Here is a 206-nt window from a genome sequence, read left to right as displayed (position 1 = left end):
TATCCATCACTTAGCTTGAAATTTGTTTTGTTTCCCATATGCTTAAATAAAAGAGATTTGTTTGAATTGAAAAGTGAAATATCTAATGTTGCATAAGTAAGAATGGAAGTTAATGGTGGTATATCTGTTTGATTAAATGCATAACTCATGTAATAATTGTTGCATAATATCATTCTCATTCAAGTGTGAGTTAGCTTGCTGTTACA

Source organism: Arachis duranensis, chromosome 4 (genome assembly GCF_000817695.3).
Source record: "Arachis duranensis cultivar V14167 chromosome 4, aradu.V14167.gnm2.J7QH, whole genome shotgun sequence".
Taxonomy (NCBI): Eukaryota; Viridiplantae; Streptophyta; class Magnoliopsida; order Fabales; family Fabaceae; genus Arachis; species Arachis duranensis.
The sequence above is the reverse complement of the archived record's forward strand: the minus strand, read 5'-3'. Positions refer to the sequence as shown.